This window comes from Paroedura picta, chromosome 1 (assembly GCF_049243985.1).
Source record: "Paroedura picta isolate Pp20150507F chromosome 1, Ppicta_v3.0, whole genome shotgun sequence".
Classification (NCBI taxonomy): Eukaryota; Metazoa; Chordata; class Lepidosauria; order Squamata; family Gekkonidae; genus Paroedura; species Paroedura picta.
In genome coordinates this window covers 19,199,902-19,221,487 of record NC_135369.1, presented here as the reverse complement: position 1 = coordinate 19,221,487, position 21,586 = coordinate 19,199,902, and the positions used below count along the sequence as shown (strand labels likewise).

At 50.1% G+C, this 21,586-nt stretch overlaps 1 protein-coding gene across 9 annotated transcripts in view; it reads right to left on the bottom strand.

Moving 5' to 3' along the window:
- PC (pyruvate carboxylase) overlaps positions 1-21,586 on the bottom strand; it is a 444,838-nt gene that overhangs the window by 390,789 nt on the left and 32,463 nt on the right. Inside the window, exon 1 of one of the 9 annotated variants that reach the window (XM_077325004.1) lies at positions 12,610-12,627. The exons of the other annotated variants lie outside the window; for them this stretch is intronic. The gene's annotated coding sequence lies outside the window, so the exon portion shown is untranslated. Of the gene's footprint in view, positions 1-12,609; positions 12,628-21,586 lie in introns of those variants that run through there. 9 annotated transcript variants of the gene reach the window in all.

Genomic DNA, 21,586 nt, shown 5'->3' with positions numbered 1-21,586 from the left:
ACGCAGGATCAGCCCTAAGCTAGTCCAGCCCTCCAGGGTGGACTAGATGACCCTGGAAGTCCCTTCCAACTCCAGGACTTTGTGATTCCATGATTCTAATGTGGAGGATTCAGGAGGGTAGAAGGGAGACGTGTGGAGTTGTCTAGCATAAGTCACTGAAACAAAGGGGAGCTGCAGAGGGACAGGGTGGCGTAGCTGCCACTGCCTCACACTCAGTCGATTTGTGATCAAGTCCTACCCATGATGGCCAACAGGGTAGGCAAGGAGCAACGCAACGCAAAGAAGAAAAAGAGTTGGTTTTTATACCTTGCTCTTCACTACCTGAAGGAGTCTCAAAGAAGCTTACAATTGAATTCCCTTCCTTTCCACACAATAGACACCGTATGAGGTAGGTGGGGCTGAGTGAGCTCTGAGAGAAATTGCTCTCTGTGAGAATAGAGGCTGCGACTAGTCCAAGGTCACCCAGTTGGCTGAAGGGGCAGGGAATCCAACCCAGCATGCCAGATTAGAAGCTGCCTCTCTTCTAGAAGTGATGAGAAAGCAGTGGAGATGCCAAGATTTTTGGGACTAGCCAGATAAGGAACGAGGTCTCCAGGGCACAGGCTCTGGGAGCAGATAGGCAAACCTAGTCCTGGCTCTTTCCAGCTGTTTTAGTCTTCCAAGTAAGGGACGACCTCTCTGCCAAACGATTCAGTGAGTCCCGTGGGAAGTTCTGGGAAGTTATTATGTCTACTAAGAGTAGAACACCAGAAGAGGGCTGCTGGGTAATATTCAATTATATAATCTGGATGGTTCAGGGCAGGTGACAACAGGTTTTAAAAACAATAAATACAATCAATATAGCACATTAAATTAAATTAGGTTATAAAAATGTCTTCTTAAAGCCACTTTCCCTTCGATTAAAATAGATTTCTGAGAATTGGACAGTGACGGATGTTTTTTTCTTTGGAAGGCTACATTTTCAGGTAGAGAGGGCGAGCGTCTATTTGATCTTATTTCCTGGCCTCAACAATAGGCCTGGCGGAACAGCTCCATCTTACAGGCCCTCAGGAACCACTGAAGAGCCCAGACAGCCTGATCTCATCATTTAGAGCAAATGCTGGCAGGGGCTCATGGGAATTGTAGTCCACGAACAACTGGAGGACCACAGGTTGACTACCCATGATTTAGAGCGTTCCACCAGGCCGTGTCCAGGGCCCAAAAAGCCCTAACCCTGATCAAGGCTAGTTTTACTTATCTGGCACCAGGGACCCTGGGTAGATTTTGATTACTCAACCTTAACATTCCTTGGGGGACAGAAGACAAAAGGCAGACCTGTAAATAGAAGGGTCCCAGACTGCTTAGGCCTTTGAAAATAAGAATCAAAACCTTGAACCTGATCTCCTCTGGTGTCCGTGCAGTTGCGTAATGCGCTCTCCACTGGGTCCTCATAAGCAGGGGTAGTCAACCTGTGGTCCTCCAGATGCCCATGGACTACAATTCCCATGAGCCCCTGCCAGCATTTGCCCAAGCTGATACATTCTGGACCAGCTGAAGTTTCCAGATCAACCTCAAGGGCAGCCTTCCGTAGAGCGAGTTACAAAAGTCTAGTCTGGAGGTGACTGTTGCATGGATCACAGTGGCCAGGTCAGGTGTCGATAGGTAAGGTGCAAGCTGCGTGCCTGGCCAAAGCGGTGGAACGCCAGGTGAGCAACATTCATCTGGGCCTCCCTAGATACGGAGGTTCCAGGATCACGCCCAGGCTCCTGATCAAGGCTGAAGGTGTTAAATGGGCCCCATCAAGAGTTGGGAGTTGCACTGCGTTACCCTCAGTACGCCAGCCCAGCCAAAGGACCTCCGCCTTAACTGGATTTAACTTCAGCCGACCCTGCTTGAGTCGATCCACCACGGACCCCAAACACCTGGCCAAGACAGTGGGCATCCAGATATTGGCAGGAAACCCACAAGCAGGGCATGGAAGAACTTGTGTCTGTAGCCCTGCTGAGCCCGAGCTCTGAGCCTGGGTTGTAATTCTGGGAACGCAATTGGCCAGTGCGTGGTCAGATCCTGTCAGCCGGATCTAGTCACCTGAAACGGACCAATAGCGTGGACTGGTGGGAAGATCTTTCGTTCTGTATTTGTATATGAGTTGGGGATTTCGTGGGGTTCCTCTAGTTCAGTTTTGCCTCTTGTACCATCATGCTGGGGTCACAATAAAGAGCTGAAATGAACTCCCAGTGTCCTGGTCCCTGAACCCACGGATTTAACAGAACTGTCTATCCCTGTCCCCAGCATCGAATATTCAGAGATAGGCTGCCTCTTGACACGGAGGCTCCATTCGGCTGTCATGGCCAATAGCACAGAGGGGCCTCTCCTTGGCCGTGCATCTGTCAAATCTCCTTTTCACACCATCTAAGTGGGTAGCCAGCACATTCAGGGAAGTGGATTCCACAAGTTAATTAAACATCGGACGAAATTTTTGCTTTTGTCAGTCCTGAAACTGCTGCCAGTGTCACTCGTACTGTGGAAGATAGAGCGGGAAAAAAAGAAAAACTGCCTATGCACTTTCTCCTCACTTTACATAATTTTAACAACTTCTATCATGTTCTTGCCTTGGCTGCCTTTATATCCTCCCTGAACTGAATAAAACCCAAATGCCAATGGGGAAGGGGCTTCAATCCTTTGATAGTTCCGGTGTTTAACTGCATTTGCACGTAATGGGAACTGTTCCTTCGGTCTCCCACGATCCGTTAAAAGGCACCTTCTTGGATGTATTGCTAAGAAGAAAGCATATTTAAATCCAAAAAAATCAGAGAGAGAGAGAGAGAGAGAGAGAGAGAGAGAGAGAGAGAGAGAGAGAGAGAGAGAGAGAGAGAGAGAGAGAGAGCGCAAAATGGTGAATTGCAAATAACCAAACTGTAGACAGAATCAGATTTTAGTCAAAGCAGATGAGGTCCGTGCCAACTTCCCACCAGCATCACCACAAACATGCTCCATAAAAAGACACTTGCTGGCGATTTGGCCAGCGCCACTCCCTGCACCACCCGCACCACCCCCAGCTCAGCTTGGCGCCGACAATCCAACCCCTTCTAGTGCCTCTTTGCTTTCTTTCACCTGGCTAGATAAGAAGAGCGGCTGCTGGGAAGTGGCTTAGCAGAGATATCGAGCACGCCTTTGCTGAAAGAAACTGATAAAATAGGGAGATTAGGAGGTGACAAAAGACGGAGCTTAAAATTCCGGGGCTGGGAGAATAGATTTCGAAAAGGGCAGATGAGGCCTCACCGGGAGGATTCCAGGCAAAAGGCAGAAGAGATGGAGCCGGGGAGGAAGACGAGGTGGGGGAAATTGCCCCCCCCCCAGCCTCCGGTAGCTATGAAACCCCATGTAGAGAATTCGGGCCTTCTCTGCCCAAGCACAGAGGAAGGGGCCCTTTTCTGGAGCTGCACCCTCTTTATGGAACACCATGACTGGATCCATCTTGACACCAGGCACAAATCAGGATTTTGATGGCTAAGTCCGGCCTCTGCCCCATTCCCTCCAGTCTTGACATCAGAGTACGTTTGCTTTTCTCCCCTTGGCTGACACAGACACACACACACAGTTTAGGCTGACCCTGCATTGGACTAGCTGGCCTGTCTAGCCCTTCCAACTCTAGAATTCTATGATACGGCATCTCCCACTCTGCAGATTGTTTACCTTGCCTTGGATAGTTTGGTGACGTTATTCTCAAATCCTGGTGCTACTGTACTGTTCCGTGGTTGTCTCACACAGGGAATCCCATATGGGGTGCGCGTGGGTGCCATGGCACCTGCCGACACCTTTCCTGGTGGCCGCCAAGTGTGTTTAGAAAGCGGGACAGGCCAGGGCTCCTGGCTGGCCCTTGGAGAGCTGACTGATTCTGTCATTCTGCAGTAGCTGCCATTACAGCACAAGGATCTTCAATGGTTTGATTGGAGATATGTTTTGGCAGCCAGCGTGGGGTAGAGTAGGGATCCTCAACCTGTGGTCCTCCAGATGTTCATGGACTACAATTCCCATGAGCCCCTGCCAGCAAATGCTGGCAGGGGCTCATGGGAATTGTAGTCCATGAACATCTGGAGGGCCACAGGTTGAGGATCCCTGGGGTAGAGGTTAAGACCGGGGGCTTCTCATCCAGAGAACCAAGTTGGATTCCCCACTCTTCCTCCACGCGCAGCCAGCTGGGTGACCTTGGGCCAGTCTCTCAGGGCTCTCTCAGCCTCGCCTACCACACAGGGTGTCTGCTGGGGGGAAAGGAAAGGCAGTGGTAAGCTGCTTTGGGGCTCATTTGGGTAGTAAAAACCAGGGCACAAAAATAAACAGCTTCATTCTGAGGCAGACATTCAAGAAAGAACAACAAGTCGAGTAGCCTTCACTGCCATGAACCCATAGCACAATATACCATCCACCGTACCGGTGGACATTTTATGGTTGCGCCATCCATGCCACATCAGAATTCCCAAGGTCCCCGCAAGCGCTAAATGGTTGGGGAGGCTGCTTTACACTCCCTGGTATGGGGGTGTATGGTTTGTTATCCCGTTACCCGCCTTGAGTCTCCATGAGAAAAGCACAGTAAAAATAAAGGAGACCAATGAAGCAAAAGCACATTTCAGGAAAAATGGCAAGATCTGCAGGAAGGCAACTGCATACTCTACATATCAAGAGCCACGCTGCGTCCTATTTTATTTTAATTCATTTATAGAACAAGAAGAAGAACTGGTTTTCATTCCCCAAATTTTGACTACCCAAAGGAGTCTCAAAGTGGCTTACAATCCCCTTTCCTCCCTGCAAAACAGACACCCTGTGAGGTAGGTGGGGCTGAGAGAGCCCTGGCAGAACTGCTCTAGGAGAACAGCACTGTGCAGAGCCCAAGGTCACCCAGCCGGCTGCATGTGTGGGAGCGGGGACTCAAACCTATCTCACCCGATTAGACATGAGCTGCTTTGGATCTGTACCAGATTAGAAGCTGCCTCTCTTAACCACTATGCCACCACATTAGAGGCCGCTATTTTAACCAACACACCAAGCTGTACCCCGTCATTCTCTCCAGTAGAGCCCCACCAAAGCAGCTCATGTCAGAGCTCTCTCAGCCCCACCTGCCTAACAGGGCGTCTGTTGTGGGGAGAGGAAGGGAAGGATATTGTAAACCGCTTTGAGACTTCACCTGGTAGGAAAAAGTGAGGTATAAAACCCAACTCTTCTTCATTAAGCTGGACAAAACAGCGAATTCTCGGAAATGTCTGACATTATCATTTTGTATGTTTTCTTCTGTTGTTACCCACCCTGGGCCAGGTGGGGAGGACAAGCTATAAAAGATAGTATTATTATTCTACAGACATCTACAGACACATGCTCAGTACATGAATGCGTGCATGCGCATGCTTCTACTCCCCAAGTGAGCGCTGCTCTCTACCGGCCCCTAAGATACAAGTTTGACTGGCAGAAACCAAGGGAGCTTTTTAAAAATGGCAGTAAATGGACTTTTATGTTTTCTCCTCAGAGATTCCCTTTTGAGGCAGCCTCGGTTAATTATCCACTGTGCTGTTTGCACAGTCGGGGCCCAGTTACAAATTAAGCAGAGAGCCCAGTGCCCCCGAGAAGGGTCAAGGCTGGCGCATGGCGAGGCAAATATTTACAAATCTGACATTGTGTCATTGAAATATAGCCACCTGGCCTGCAGCACCAAGGATCACTGCTTGCCTTTTTTCACATGATAATTAAGAACTGGAGCCGGCAGATGAGCCGACTCACGGAAAACAGCCTGAGAGAGGCAGGCCATGGCGCTCGCTTACCAGCGGAAAAAGTACCACACTTCAAACTGCTGTGTTGGAACAGACCAAGGCTCTGGCTATTCGACACCTCTGTCGCCATCCTGAACCCGCCGGAGAAGCCAAGCAGAAGGGGCAAGGTCTGCCCTTAATATCCCCACATCCGCCATTCAAACACACACTGCCCCGGACTATGGAAGCTCCATTTTCTTAGCCGTTGGCAGCTTTCACACAGGGGTGTAAAAATGTTCCCCCATCTGGGGCTGCAGCAGGAAGTGGGTATAGAGCACATAGCCCTTCCCATTCCCACACCACTCAATGCCAATGCTCTCAAATCCCCCCCCCCTTTTGCTTATGTTATATTAGCACCTAAGAATATCAGAAGAGCCCTGCTGGACCAGACCAATGGTCCATCTAGTCCAGCATCTTCTTTCACACAGTAGCCTCAACCAGTTCCTCTGGAGCAGTGGTCCCCAACCTTTTTATCACCGGGGACCACTCAATGCTTGACAATTTTACTGAGGCCCGGTGTATGTGGGGGGGTAGTTTACTCCTCTATTCTCAACCACTGCCCTAACGCTCTCTCACTCTGGTCGCTATGGTAATGTTTAAACATCCCTTCAAAATAAGATACAGACACGCCACAACAATGAACACAAGGAACATTTTATTTTCATGGAAATTTTAACTCATGACACTGAAAAATCAATAGGAACCCTGAGCTTGTTTCTCTGCAACGAGATAGTCCCATCTGGGAGTGATGGGAGACAATGACACCCAAAGTGTGTTGTAAAGGGCCGAGGAGGAGGGGGGAGAAGGTGCCCTTTGGGGCCCACCTCCAAATAGTCGAAGGACCACATGTGGTCCGCGGCCCACAGGCTGGGGATCGCTACTCTGGAGGATCAACAACAGGGCAGAGAGGCTGAAGCTTTCCCCTCATGAGAACATAATGAGAGCCCTGCTGGATCAGACCAATGGTCCAACATCCTCTCTTACACAGTGGCCAACAACAGGACAGTTCCCCTCATAAGGGCATGAGAAGAGCCCTGCTGGACCAGACTAATGGTCCATCTAGTCCATCATTCCATCACACGGGGGCCAGCCAGTCCCTCTGCAGGGCCAGCCACAGGGCAGGGAGGCCAAGTCCTTCTCCTCACAATAACATCAGGAAAGCCCTGCTGGGTCAGACCAGGGAGGGTCCCTCCAGTCCAGCCTCCTGCCTCACACAGGGGCCAACCAGTCCCTCTGCAGGGCCAGCAACAGGGCAGGGAGGCCGAGGCCTTCCCCTCATAAGAACATAAGGAGAGCCCTGCTGGGTCAGACCAGGGAGGGTCCCTCCAGTCCAGCCTCCTGCCTCACACAGGGGCCAACCAGTCCCTCTGCAGGGCCAGCAACAGGGCAGGGAGGCCGAGGCCTTCCCCTCATAAGGACACAGGAGAGCCCTGCTGGGTCAGACCAGGGAGGGTCCTTCTAGTCCAGCCTCCTGCCTCACACAGAGGCCAACCAGTTCTTCTGGAAGGCCAACAACATGGCAGGGAGGCTAAGGCCTTCCCCTAATATTGCCTCCTGTCTGTAAGATTCAGAGAATTACTGCCTCTGTATGCCAAGGTTCCTCTCAGTCATACATGTTATTATTAAAACTGCCAACTCTGGCCTAGGCAACTGCTGGAGGTTTGGGGGGAGGGGGGCTGGAGGGGGCAGGGTTTGAGGGGTGGAGGGACCTCAGTAGGTATAATGTCATAGAATCCACCCTCAAAAGCAGCCATTTGCTTCAGGGGAAATGATCTGTTTTCTGGAAATCAGCTGTTGTGGGGACTAAATTGGAGGAAAGAAGGACGTAGACCTCTTTGGGTCCTCAACAGAGATAAAGACAGGATATCAATGAAGTAACAAATACTTTTCCGTCTCATAGAATGGAAACAGAGTTGGAAGGGACCTCCAGAGTCATCTAGTCCAACCCCCTGCAGAATGCAGGAAATTCCCACCCACAGTGACCCCAATCCCATGCCTAGATGATGCTCAAAGTGGCTTGCAGAAGTGGCTTGCAGAACTTTCCAGACCAATCCATTAAAATATATAATTTATGTAAACAAAAATAAACAAGGCAAACATTTCCTCGGTGGGTCCTTATTCATTGGCCTCAGGTTGCACAACATGGGCATACAGCTGAAAGTCCCAGGGCCTCCGACCACCAGAGAAGAGACAGTCAGATTCTGCTAGCAAACTGACCAGCTCTCCCCAGCCTGTCTCATTCTCCTTTAAATCATCAAAGGGGCCAATGCCAAGTCCTGTAGCAAAGAGTTCCACAAGTCATTTACAAGCTGTGTCAGGAAATAGCAAAAACTACCTTGAAACTCCACCCTCTGGTGGCCAGCTTTTCCACATGCAGGCAGCTGGCTGCCCTGCTCCTCAAGGAAAAGGTGGGCTGAACTGTGGCACTCCCCCCCCCCATATTAAGGTGCCAGCCAGGCCCTCAATGGTGAATGGTGCATTCAAAGAGTTAGGCTCCCATGCCCACCCTCAAGAAATACATCATGGAGGTCCAATTCTTCCCCCTTGCCCATTACAACTTCCATAATGGGGGGTGTGGAGGAGAGAGAAACGAGCCATTTGCTCTCCTGCAGGCATTGTCCCAACCAAAAACATTTTGACAGCCAATTTGCAATCTGGAACAAAAGACGGGCCTCGAATCCAGGGCTCCAAAGTCCAGCTTTTTTCCCACTGGATCTCATTCAGGAATAGCAGCAGCTCCCTGGCTTCTGGGGTTTTCTCTTGCGCAAAATAAAGGGGGGGGGGGATTATTAGGAAAGGGACGGAAAATCAAGCCGGCCAGGATCACTCTGCCCAGATTGACAGTGCTGTCTCCTTTGGAGCCCAGGCTGCAGGTCTGATTGCCACATCTCAAGGAAAGATATTGCAGAGCTAGGAACGCAGCAGAGGATGACCAAGAAGATGAAGGGTCTGGAGCCCCTTTCTGAGGAAGGAAAACTAAAGCACCTGGGGGCTTTTCTGTTTAGGAAGAAAACACGACCAGGGGTGGGGGAAGCATGACAGAGGTTTATAACATTATCCAGAGGGCAGAGACGGACAGCTTCCTCCCTTATCTGCAATGCCAGAAATCAGAGGCTTGCAACAAAGTTGACTGCCAATAGATGCCGGGCAGAGAAAAGGAAGCCATTCTTTACTCAGTGAGTAATTCAATCGTGGGATTCTCTGACAGCAGACATAGCGACGGCGAGCAGAATGAATGGCTTCAGGAGGAGGTTAGACAGCTTAATGGAGAAGACGGCATCCGCGGGCTACTTCCCATCACAATGGGAACGAACAGCCATATTCGGTGGCGGTGCCACAACTCTGGACAGCAACGCCAGGAGGCAACATCAGCGGAAGGGCCTCAGTGCCCTGTTTGCTGTGGCCTTACAGGGCAACCTGCTGGCTGCTTCTGAAACAGAAGGATGGACTAAAATGGGACACTGGTCTGACCCAGCAGATGCACTTCCGGTGCTCATGCATATTCCAGCAGCTTCAGAGGCAGAAAAGCACCACTATTCGCCTCTTAACAGACGCAGGCTTCTCGGTTGCTGTCAGACCCCGTTGTTTTAAAGTTTCCAGACCTTCCAGCATTTCTCAAATGAAAACAGCTAACATGTTGGTAACGCCCCGATTCTCAGAGTAGAGACCCCCCTGCCTTAGGCCTGCTCCCTCCCGCAATACAGAAAGCTCTGCTCTACATGCTCATTTACTTAGCAAATGACCTGCACTCCACTGGGTCAAAAGCCGTAAGGGCAATTTTGTTAAAGACATACTTGAAGAATAGAGATGATCCACGAAAGATCGCATCAAACAAACCTCAGAAACTGAAGTACGTGGAGTCTGTAAGTAATTAACTTATGGAATTCACTGTCACAAGATTTAAAGGCAGCCACAGGCTTAAAGGGATTTAAAAGGCCAGGTTTACCAACAGCTGTTAACCATGAAGGATACATGGAGCCTCCAAGGTCAGAGGCAGTGTACCAGCTGCCATGAGGAGGGTCCAGGCTTAGTGGCATAGCGGCAAGCAGAAGGTCCCAGGTTCAATCCCCAGTACCGCCAGTTCAAAGAATCAGGCAATAGGCGATGTAAAAGACATCTGCAAACCTTCCTACAGAGCTACTGCCAGTCTGAGTAGAAATAATTATGTTTTAAATATGATTTTAAAGTGATTATGTGTTGTAAGCCTGCTTGCGGGGAGGGGATGGCCTAGAAATCATCAAAGTATAAATAAATAAGGTAAATAAGAATGCTGACCTTGATGGACCTGAAGTAGTATCTGAAAAAATGAGCACTGACTCACGAAAGTATAAAAATATATTACACAAACAATTTATTAGACTGAGCACAACGTAATTTCCCCGTAGGTCACAGACATATCAGCCGAACATGCATACCATAGGTACAAAAAACCTGGACCTAAAGCATTTCAATCTATAAGATCTTCACCAGAAATCAATACAATAACACATAGTTACAAATACAATCCTTTCCACATAGTGGCTCTATATAATTGGGAGGAGCCACTATGGGTGGAGCGGATGAGCGACCACCAAAGAAGGATGGGGTTGTTTCCACGGGCCAATCCAGGCGCAGCCAGCAAAGCTGGCCACACCCAGATTGGGCCAGCCCATGGAGAGCCCGTCCCCAACTCCCAGCTGCGAGGCACACGTGCAGCCTCACAGCCACACACTCCCCACCAGCTGCCAAGCCCTGCCCAGCCCACTTCTTTACCTGGCCACCACTGACAGCCATGGCGGTGGGGAGGCAGCAGGCGCGGTGGTGAGGAAGCGGTAGCAGCCAGGCCGGCGGCACCACTGCGGACAGGCACCGACAGCAGCAGTCTAGTAGTGGCGATCTGGCAAAGGCGATAACAAGGCAGCACCCACAGTAAGGGGCAAAGAGGGGAGGCTGCTCTGGGCCTTGTGGAGCCTGACTCCCTGCGTGCCTGCCATTCCCCCCCCCCCCAAAAAAAAAACACCTCCCTGCTAGCATCCGCTGCATTTACATGTGCAGTGGGCTTTTTATCTAGTATAAATATAAAAATCCTTTGCTGGAATCACCCCTGGGTGGAAGTAGATTGAACTGTGTGTGTCTCTGTGTGCAAGATCAGAAGCCTTATGGCTTTAAAATATTTTTAAATACCTCAGTCGCTGTTTAATTAATTGTTTATTAAACAGGTTTGTATACTTTGCTGTCCCTCAACCTCTTTTTCAGGTTGAGCTTTTTGGGTTCCCTTCTTTCCCGTGGTTTCACAACATACCTTGACACAAGTTTGTTAGTCTTTAAGGTGCTACTAGACTAATCCTGCCCATCCTACTATGTGAATCAGAAATGTGGACTTTACTAAAACCTGACATAAACTCGAGACCTTCCAAGTGAAATGCCTGCAGCAGATTCGGGGTATCTCTCAAGGCCATCATAATCAAAACAAGACAATTCGGACAAAAGGCGACAACCAGCCACAAATTAAAGAACAAATCCAAAAGCGCAGGCTGCAATGGTTTGGCCACGTCTGCAGAATGAACACCAGCAGACGGCCTCATAAACTCCTCTGGCGAGAACGACCAAGTGAGTGGAAGATCCAGAGACTGGCACCAAAGAAAACATGGCTTAAACAGATCGAGGAAGGCCTTAGGAACCAGCGATTGACTGTCCATATGGCCAAAACTACTGCCAGCCATCGCCAAGAGTGGAAACAGATTATAAACAAGGCAAAAAAATCCAGAGGCACCTACAGCAGCTGAGAGGACAACGTGCTCCACCCATCGCCAGCTAAAGGATAAAAAGAAGAGAAAGTAAGACTAGACCAGGGGTAGTCAAACTGCGGCCCTCCAGATGTCCATGGACTACAATTCCCAGGAGCCCCTGCCAGCGAATGCTGGCAGGGGCTCATGGGAATTGTAGTCCATGGACATCTGGAGGGCCGCAGTTTGACTACCCCTGGACTAGACTCTTGCTCTTTTTCTACTGCTACAGACCCGGCTGCCCATCTTGATCTGTCGTGATGGGCCACAGGTCCGATTCCATGTAAGGCAGATTCATGGGTTCAAGGCAAAACAGAAAAGAAGGTTGTTGCCTTCAGGCACCGCTTTTGGGCTTCCCGCAGGACTCTTGGCGGACCAGTCTGAGAAGCAGGGAGCCGCAACAGGGAGACTTCATGGGATCTGGTAGGCTCTGCAAGTTCTGGACTGCAACGCCAGGCACTGCCCTGCCTGGTGCATCAAAATGCACGTCTGCACGTCTGCCTGAGGAAGTCAGAATGCCTCCAATCCCTGCTCAGAGGCACAGCTTCTATAGACCCTGGGAAATTAGCTGAACCAGTAGAAAAAGAAAAAGAAAAACAAATCTAGCATCTCACTTCTGCAAAAATGTGAATGAGGCCTCCACAAAATCAAAAATGGGGAGAGAGCAAGGGTTCCCCCACCTTATTCAGCAGACACGTGGGGGGATTCTGATACAGGGTTGGGGGCGCACAGCCACAAAATGGCTACTTCACAAAGCTGAAATGCAGAGAGGATGTCCAATACAAGCGAATTTTAAAAATACACTGTGCGAGAGAGAAACCAACACTGCATTCACATCAGCCACTAAATAACATTTTTAAAATCTGCGCGGCCCATCGGATCTCCAAGGGCCCTGCTGGGTCAAAAGCCTCGACTTGACCCAGCCACTTTCTAAAACTACTCAGTAGGTACTAGGAAAGGTGTCTGGGGGGCCCAAGGTGCCCAGGGGCACCCTTGGGATAGAGACTGACCAGAGCAGAAGAATGTTATGGATTTTACCAGCAGCAAAACAGCTGAGCGCACCTTACCTGAGGTCTGCTGATATCCCAGGTCAGCTGATTCTTGTCAAATTCCAGAAGCTAAGCAGGATCAGTCCTGCTTAGTATTGGGATGAGAGATGACCAAGGAACTCAGGGCATAGGATAGCAAGGGCAAACCAACTTTGTTTGTCCCCTGCTGTGAAAACCCTTGATGGCAAAACAGAAGTATATTGCCTACGTTGAAATTTCGCAAACTAAGCTCACCCCTCCTCCGCAGAGAAGCACCAGCCAACAGGCTTTCTCCCAGGGGTGGCAAAGTGAGAGAGGTCACCCTTTCACAAGAGAGCGGAAGGATCACAACTGGTCTGCTCCCGTTTCCCAAGGGGCAGGCCCTGTGAGGAACACTCCAGCCACACTGACCTGGCAAGCAGGCCAAACGAGCCGAGCGGGCCTGGGGAGGGGGCTGGCCACTCTTGCAGCAGAGCCTCTTGGCCGTGGAACAGGTCCGGGGATGATTCAGGGCCAGTGGGAAATGCTGGCACTCTTGGGTCAAACATTTCAGACAGACAGACAGGAACCATGGCAGGAGACCTTGAAGCTCTACCCGGCAACCTGAGTTCGCAAAATTCAACTTATCACTGCTCGATCAGAACAGTTTTATCAGTGCTGTGTTGAGCCCAAGGCCACCCAGCTGGCTGCATGTGGGGGAGTGCAGAATCGAACCCGGCATGCCAGATTAGAAGTCCGCACTCCTAACCACTACACCAAACTGGCTCTAAGATGGGGGGATGGATTGGATGACCCCCTGTGAGCTCTTCCAGCTCTGTGTGATTCTGTGAGGGACTGATGCTTTAATTCAGCATAAGGCAGTTTCAGGTTTCATGCTTCAACAGCTTGAAGGAGCATCTTCAAGAATTGGAGGGTGTCAGCTTTCAATAGTCAAAGCTCCCTTTGTCAGATGCAGAAACTGACACTCAAAAGCTTGTGCCCCTCAAATTGTGTTGGTCCCTAAGGTTTTGCTGGACCTGAATGCAGCTGTTCTAATGCAGATCAATACGGCTACCCTCTGAAACACCTGGAAGTGTGCAATGTATCTTTGCTCTCCGGGGTCTTGGACAGAGAACAGTCTTTCCCCCCACATCTGTTACCCTAAGCTCCCTTTGAAGGGGAGCCACTGGGAACCTTATTTCATTTTGGCGATGACAGACTGCCTTTCTCAGTGAGGCGCAAGACAGATCACACAGCATCAGCGTCAAAAGTGCGATCAACTGGACGGGACATCCAAAGTGCAACACAATTGGGTTTGAGCTACAGAAATCAGAAAGCAAACAGAAGTCTCAAAGACAGCTGAAAGAAAGCAGGAACAGTGGAAGGTGATGGGCTAAGTGGCTCACCAATTGCCCGATCTGAATCAGAGAGCTAGAAGAGACCTTGAGGGCCCCAACCTGGTGGAATGAGCTCCCGGAAGAGCTAAGGGCCCTAACGGAGTTGTCAGCTTTCCGCAGGGCCTGCAAGACGTAGCCCTTCCGCAAGGCGTATGGTTGAGTCTAGGCCGGGGTCTCGGTGTCACCATCAGAGGATCTCTTCTTAATGAGACTAGCTTAGGATCCTAGTTCCCAATGAGAGAGCTACTGACCCACACACTGAACGGGGGTAAAATAGAGCAGGGGTAGTCAAACCTGTGGTCCTCCAGATGTCCATGGACTACAATTCCCATGAGCCCCTGCCAGCACTTGCCAGTCCATGGACATCAGGAGGACCACAGGTTGACTACCCCTGAAATAGAGGATTGGTATTTTAATGTTCACCATCTTGATTATGTATTAAGGGGTATTTTTAGGGGGGGGGTTCTGGTTTTGTTGACTTTTGTAAACTGCTTGCAAGACATTCGAGAGCGGCGGTATATAAATAATGCAGGAAACTCACAACTACTGCCCACCCACAGTAACTCGAGTGCCAAGCCCAGATGATCTGCCGCCCCCCCCCCCCCAATACAGAATCCCTGGCCAGTCTGGTCTGGAGAAATTCACCTTCTGACCCCAAGGTGGCAATCAGCATTTCCCTGGCATGCCACGGAGCAATCCAAGTGGCGAAGGTTACCCTCCTTGACCAGTGCAATTTACTGACCATTTCATTACAGGACAGTTCTATTTACCTGCCCCAACAACTCAACATGATAACAGCAACAGGGTGCTGACAAGTCCCAATGAACTCACGGGGACCTCAAAGACCATGGGGTTTGTCAAGAGAAGAGAGGAAGCAGAGGCGGCTTGCCACTGACTTCCTCTGCATAGCTACCCCCAGCCTCCTTTGGTGGCCGCTCATCCGAGCACTGGCCGAGCTGACCCTGCTTCGTTTCCAAAATCCGGGCTATTACAGCTGCTACCCAACCACTCACAGAGCTGTGGTATTTATTAGACATTTCTCAGAAGGGCATCCTAGCTGGTGGTTAGGAGGACAGACTTCTAATCTGGTGAGCCACATGCAGCCATCTGGGTGACCTTGGGCTTGCCATGGCATTGATAAAGCTGTTCTGACCGAGCAGTAATCTCAGGGCTCTCTCAGCCTCACCCACCCCACAGGGTGTCTGTTGTGGGGAGAGGAAAGGGAAGGCTATTGGAAGCCACTTTGAAGCACCTTTGGGTAGAGCAAAGCAGCATATAAGAACTCTTCTTCTTCTTCTGGCTACCTCGATGTAAGAAACTGTCCCCCGGCACATCTATAAGAGTTTAAACAAGGGAAACACACCTCCACACACACTCCTATGGAAAATGGCTGCTCCTGGAGGAGGACTCAGATTCTTCTAAAAGTGCAAAGCACTGCTGTTTGATAAAGAGATCTGCACAGCTCTCAAAAACGGCAATGTTGAAGCGTGGAGGGGGGGGGGATCACCTACGAAAGACTGCAAAGGCTTGCAGAAAGGCTAGATGGCAGAGATTTTTCCTCTCTCCCTCTGTGCAGATAAATAGACAGCTTGTTTTTTTCAATGTGTCTGGCCAGCAGTTGGCATACCTACAGCTGTGTGCTAACATCCCTCTTGCTCCGCTTTCTGAACAGAACCCCTAACCCCTGCTGGTCCAAGTCTGCGAGACCCTGCCCCGCTTTCTAGCCATTTCTTCCCCCGTCATAATGAAAAGACAACAACATTTACCTTTACCTATATTTAAATGCAATCTTGTATTCCAGCCCAGACAATGCTTTTGCAAAACCATTTTTCCCCACTGAATCTTTGGGAAGCAAATTTTGCGTGGCTCTCTGTCACCCTCTAGAGGCCTGAGAGTTCCAATCCACCTAGGAGCTAGGAAATTTGTGAGACTTCCCAGACACTTCCAATAACCGTGCCCGCCAGCATTTCCCCAAGCCCTGCTACCCAAGGCGCCCTCCCCGCTCCCAAATTAAAACTGGAGATATGCCTCAAAGAAAGGCCTGCCCGTGCTTGGCACAGGCTACCCTCCCCTGTTGAGTTTCTGCATCAGCTGCTGATCTGGATGCACCTCCTCGTTGAGAAGAAGCCAGAACAGAGCAGGGACTCATGCAGAGAAGCCACGGGTAGAGCATCTGTCTCTCTGCATCAGGAATGATTAGATCATTCAATCACTCCCAGTGCAGAGACTCGGCGCGATTTTCTTCCTGTCCCACCCCCCACCCACCCCCAACATTCGCGAACACCAGCAGAGTTGAGAGCAGAACCACATATACAGTCAGCGAGCGAGCGACCGTCTCCTGCAGCTGGATTCTCCGAGCTCAGAGGAGCCCTCAGATATTTAATTCATGCATTGCTCCAGGCAGTTTTCACACTGCTCACAGGCTGCGAATTGCTGGTTAAGATGTCACCTCGGAGATATCTGGAGTTCAGTTTGGCAACCAAGAAACTAGGCCCTGTTGCAAAAGCTCTCTTTCCCCCAGCACTTCCCAACATCTGACTCAGAAAATTAAGTGACCGTCTCAGTACTGAATGACAACAGCCTGGCTTTTGTGGAGCGCTTGACGGAACTCAACGGTCCCATCCAGCAGGAGATTCGGGCAGCCTCCATTCTACACATAGGAGGGGCTGGAGAAGAAAGGGAAAACGGCTCCTTCTTAATAGGAATAATGATATCAGTTAGAAATAAGACCACCTAGAACGTTCAGGGACGAGATCTGTAGTGAAGATGGTGATGACGCTGGTCTACCTTCCCAGGGCAGTTCTCAAGTGGGATTCGGGACGCTTTTAAACAGCACCACAGAAACACTAGGTATTATTATAAATGTTAGGTTACTAAAGGAACTGGTACAATTTTGGCAAGGTATCATTACGTTGCACAAAAAGCATTAGCATTAGGGCCGCCAACAACCCAAATCAGCACAGGCCACAGACCACAGTGGGGCTCAAAATGAGGCAGGGCCGGACGCACCAATTGCCAGGCAGTGTGCACCCCTCGCCCCCCCACCCCCCCCCCCACCCCCGCCCGTTCAGTCAACTGTTCAGCTCTGCATAAAACCCGAGTCTGTTTCGAGACCCAGTTCTGCCCAACACACATGAATCCATTTTCAGGAAACCAACCGGGGGCTCCTGGTCAGAAAATGAAGCCTTCTCTCTCGGGACAGGTTACACGGGAGGCCTGGCCACTGCGGGGAAGGGGTGCCAATTCCTGGAGATTTGGGGAGGGGGGAGTTCAGGGGCCTTAAGTGGCGTACGGGGCCACGGAGTCCGAGGCATCCATTTTCTTCAGGAGCAACTGAGCTTGGAGATGATCCGTATTTCTGGGAGACCCGCACGCCCCACCAGGAGGCTAGTATCCCTCGCCCAGGGCAAGCGGAGAGAACATTACAAGGAAAGCTGGGTATTTTCCTCCATGGGCCAACAGCTTCCGACGCAGGACCAATGGAATAAAATTCAGGAAGCCATAGAGAGAAGGGGCGGGACATGCTTGAGGCTGATCCTGTCTTGAGCAGGGGGTTGGACTAGATGGCCTGTGTGGCCCCTTCCGACTCCACGTTTCCGTGACACCCTCTTGCCTCACACTGCAGTTGCAATCTAATGCAGAGCTTTCCTCACACACACAAACGTCCACCGTGGCTACGAGGAGCGAATTAAAAAGTTAGCTGAACCTGTCACTGGAATCTCAGCATCTAGACCGGGCAAGGGAGCTATGGTGTCGTGAACCCCAAACCTTGATAGGACAACGCCTCACAAACTACACGCCTTGTCGTTTTAGGGTATCACACACACAGCCCATCCCAAGAAAAACACGCAGTGAGGCGGGCTCTTCCCTCTCCCCAGCCATTTGAGCTCCTCCTTTCAGCCGCTGCGAGAGGGGTTAGCGACTGACCTTTTGCTATTTGGTTTTTTAAAATGCAGACGGCAGAAAACCCGATCTTCCGGTTGAGGGCTGCCAAGATTCCTGGGTTCTTCCAGAAGGCTAAAAGGAGGATTGTCCAGGTGGCTGGGGCGGGGGGGGGGGGGAGAAAAGAGAGAAGATCTCTCTTGGATAGCAAGCTGGGCTGGAGCTTGGGTGGGAGTAGAGCGGGGGAGCAGACATCTGCAAAACCCAAGTGCTCTTCATCCAGCGCACAGTTCTCACACACCCAGGAATTCAGCACATCCACGCATATACTATATATAAAGCAGGGGGACCCCAAGCATGTAGTCCATGGGTGGCACGGTGCCCACTGACCCATTCCTGGCACCCACCAAGCGTTTTTAGAAAGTGGGTGGGGCCAGGTAGGGCTTCTAATTGGCTGTGCACATTTTTTTATAATGTTGCTATGGCGGCAGCTGCCACCACGGCACAAGGATCTTCACTGCGTGACTGAAGGGCAGCTGGGGCAGCCACCATTTTGTGGTTGGATCATTTTCATGCTTCCATTTTGTGGTTGGCTCTTTTTCGTGGCTGCCATTTCGTGCCTGCTTCGTTTTTGTGTTCACCATTTTGCGGCTACCTCATTTTTGTGGCTACCTCAGTTCTCTGTCTGCCATTTTGGGCCTCCCTCCTTTTTGTGTTCGCCATTTTGCAGCTACCACATTTTTGCGGCTGCCTCGTTTCTGTGGCCGCCATTTTGGGCCTCCCTCCTTTTTTGTCTTTACCATTTTGCAGCTACCTCATTTTTGTGGCTGCCTCAGTTCTGTGGCTGCCATTATGTTACTGGCTGGTTTCTGTGGCTGCCATTTTGTCATTTGGGTAACTTTGGGCCAGTCACAGTTCTACCAGAGTTCTCTCAGCCTCACCAACCACACAGGGGTGTCTCTTGTGGGGAGAGGAAGAGAAAGAAATTGTAAACCACTCTGAGACTCCTTTGGGAAGTAAAAATCAGGGTACCAAAAAAAAAAAAAAAGCAGCTCTCCTTCTCATAAAAATGTAAGAGGCTTGCAGGGTTAGACTGGTACCATAAAGAACCAGCTCACTTCAACCGGGAGACCAGCAAGTAGTCGTCCTCTGCTGTTTGCCCAACAGCAACTGGAACTGAGGTATACTGCCCCTGAATACGTAGGTTCTATGGTTAGTAAATACCAATAGACACCCTCACAGGCTTTCAAAAGCATACACTGAGGGCTAGAAACTTCTCGTTTCTTTTGGAAGGCTATAGTTCCAGGAAGCTAAGTAAAAATGCTGCCCAGGTGCAGTGCAACCTTAGACCATGCAGCGCCCGGTGTAGGAATAGAATACGCTACCGACCGAGAGACAGGCTGCTTTTTAGTAAGAGCACCACTCGAACCAGGTTCTAATTGTAGGTATGTGCGGAAGCCAAACTGAGGCAAAAGCATTTTCTTTGCCTTCCAGTGCTAGAAAGCGTTTCTCACAGCAGAGGGCAAGCGCTTAAAACCTAGAGCACAAAGCCGGATCCATTATTGCTAACAAAGAACTGTTTTTTTTTCCCTTAAGGAAACATCTCCGAGGCTCTGAGAGAAGAACATTCAGACCTGCCAAGCACAGTCCCCGCCGTGCCCATTCAAACCCCAAATGCTGGGAGGGTGGGGGGATCCAGGGGAGGGAGGGGGGGGCAGGGGAGAGAAGGAGAAAGCAGGGGATGGTAAACACCGCAGGGCCGCTGGCATGCCGAAGCGGATTAAACAAATCAAGAGCCGCTAAGGAAGGGCCACGAAGAATAAAAGCAGGAGCCAGGGAGGGGAGGGAAGAGCGCCTGGGAAGCAAAACAGAGCGAGGCAGCCATTCAAAAGAGGCCGGGAGGCCTCTACTCCAATCAGGGGAACAAGAGAAGGGAAATGGGGCTACATGTCCCCGCTAATTCAAAGTAGCTGGTGGAGAGTTTCTTGGCTAGTGGCTTGCTGGCAGGACAGAATAGGACTGCAGGCAACACAAGAGTGACATTCATCCATCTTATTTTTAAAATATATACTGAAATGCCATGCAGGCCAGGAGGCGACTGAAAACCGGTTTTGATAAGGGCTGGTATTGTTTAGGGAGCGGAACTAAATGATTGCAAAGGCCAGGCCCTACAATGATTGCAAAGGCCAGGCCCTGTGGTGCAGCTGGATTGGAATCCAACACCACCTCAGAGACCAACAAAATGTTCAGGGTGTGAGCTGGTGAGAGTCAAAGCTCCCTTGGTCAGATATTTGTAGGTTGAGTTGGGAAATGCCCCTAGAGACTTTGAGGATGGAGTTAAGAGGGGGCGAGATTTGGGGCGGGGAGGGAATTCCTCAATGGAATGTAACACTGTGGAGTCCACCCTCCGAAGCTGCCATTTTCTCCAGGGAACTGATTTCTGTCGCCTGGAGATGAGCTGGGACACGGGGGGATCCCCAGGGCCCATCTGGGTCTAGCATCCCTAGATCATAACCCAAAACCTTGTCAGTTTCTAACATTCATTCCAGACTCCAATCTAGCAATCCTACTTCAGATCAACATGTCTAGTGGCCTCTTGAAAGCTAGCTTTTGTTGTTGGGGTAGCTTTTGTGTGCAGAGGCATGTGGGTTTTGAGCAGCTGCCCATCAGAGCAGACAATGAGTGAGGCCAATGGGCCTGACTCAGCAGGAAGAAGCTTGAAAGGACCAAAGGATGGGTCAACAGCATTGTGAGTACATTTATTAGAATATTGTCATAGGCCTTTACAAAATAGCAATAACAATATAAATAGTAGGGAGAGCAGATGGCTGTGATTACACTCATGTCAGACTAAACTTGTCTCTTTTTTTTGAGACAGTTACTAACTTGCTGGATCAGGGGGATGCGGTTGACATAGTCTAGGAAAGCTTTTGATCAGGTTCCACATGATATTCTTGTTGGCAAGTTGGTAAGATGTGGTATTGATCATATTATTGTTAGGTGGATCAATAAGTAGTTGACAGATCTGGTTGGGTGCTGGTTAATGGTTTATCTTGGAGAGTGACAAGTGGAGTCCCTCAGGGATCTGTCCTGGGCCCTGTGTTGTTCAACATATTCATAAATGATCTGGATGAAGGAATAGAGGGGGTGCGTATTAAATTTGCTGATGATACTGAACTGGGGGGCGGGGTAGCAAATGCCACAGAAGACAGAATCGGGATACAGGATGATCTTGATAGGCTGGAAAACTGGGCTAAAATGAATGTCAATAATGATAAATATGAGCCTCTTGTGGTGCAGAGTGGTAAGGCAGCAGACATGCAGTCTGAAAGCTCTGCCCATGAGGCTGGGAGTTCAATCCCAGCAGCCGGCTCAAGGTTGACTCAGCCTTCCATCCTTCCGAGGTCGGTAAAATGAGTACCCAGCTAGCTGGGGGGTAAACGGTAATGACTGGGGAAGGCACTGGCAAACCACCCCGTATTGAGTCTGCCATGAAAACGCTGGTGGACGTCACCGCAAGGGTCAGACATGACCCGGTGCTTGCACAGGGGATACCTTTACCTTTAATGATAAATATAAAGTTCTGCCTTTAGGTAGGAAAAATCAAATGCATCATTATAGGATGTGGGAATCTTATCTTCGCAGTATTATGTGAGAAAAGGATCTAGGGGTTTTAGTAGACCATACACCGAACATGAGTCAGCAGTGTGACTCAGTGGATAAAAAGGCAAATGGGGTTTTGGGCTGTATCAAAAGAA